At 58.1% G+C, this 938-nt stretch overlaps 1 pseudogene; it reads right to left on the bottom strand.

Annotated features, from left to right (window-relative positions):
* Window positions 1-11: 11 nt before the first annotated feature.
* LOC103609819 overlaps window positions 12-938 on the bottom strand; it is a 14,813-nt pseudogene continuing 13,886 nt past the window's right edge.

The raw sequence follows: 938 nt of genomic DNA, 5'->3' as shown, positions 1-938 counted from the left end.
CAGGCACCCACCCTCTTCCTCCTCACCCTCAGTCTCTGCCTCGCTGGGCTCCAGGTGCTCCGGCTTCTCCAGCTGTGCCAGAAGAAGATCAGCCTTGCGCTCCATCTCTGAACCCCGCATATTGATGTGTACATACGCCAACAGAAACTTCAAAGAATTAAATTCAGGAGGCTCATGGAAATCAATGGAATAGAATTCCAGCCAGATCTTTAGGACGGAGGACATGGTACTGGGGGAGACAGGTGGGTAGCAGTGTCAGAGGCCTGGCCTATCCTTCCATGCTGCCCTCCCAGGGCTCCCCTGAGTGAGCTGCAGTCTTGTACCCTCTGCCCCTGCCTGGCCATGGACCAGCCCCTCCAATATCCACCTCCAGTAGGCAGCCTTGGCAGAGACGGGCCTGGCAAACAAGGAGGGGCTGGCAAAAGCCTCCATGGGAGGAGCCTTCAACCACTGGTGTGACCACCTTTCCCTTCTTCAGGGAAACCTGACACCCTCCTCTGTCTGTGTCACTGCCCCTTCCCTGCTGGAATGACCTGTCCACCGCAGGAGGGTGCTGTCTGCTCTGGGCATTACTCGCTGGCTCACAGGAGGTGTCCAGGAGTATCTGCTAAATGAGGAAACAGAGGGTGTCTCTGCTCCCCTGGCCTACCCAGGGCCCTTGGAAGATCCCAAACTTGAGCTCACATGTGGATGTACTGCCCAAGTGTCTGCATGAAAATCTGCATCGCCTTTTCCCCCTGACACCAATCTCTTGGCCCTGACCACACTGTGCACCCCAAGCACCAGATGAGCATCCCCATGGAGGCTCCAGCCCCGAGTGTGAGCGGGATGCTCTGCACACCTCCTGCTCTGGCTCAGCATGGGCGCTGGGCATGTAGGCAGGCCTGGGTGGGAGGGGGTGGGGATGGATTCTCTCTGGGCTCACTCTGCTCTCCAGA

The sequence above is a fragment of the Galeopterus variegatus genome, unplaced genomic scaffold (genome assembly GCF_000696425.1).
Source record: "Galeopterus variegatus unplaced genomic scaffold, G_variegatus-3.0.2 Scaffold10136, whole genome shotgun sequence".
Classification (NCBI taxonomy): Eukaryota; Metazoa; Chordata; class Mammalia; order Dermoptera; family Cynocephalidae; genus Galeopterus; species Galeopterus variegatus.
This window is presented reverse-complemented; position numbering and strand designations above follow the sequence as displayed.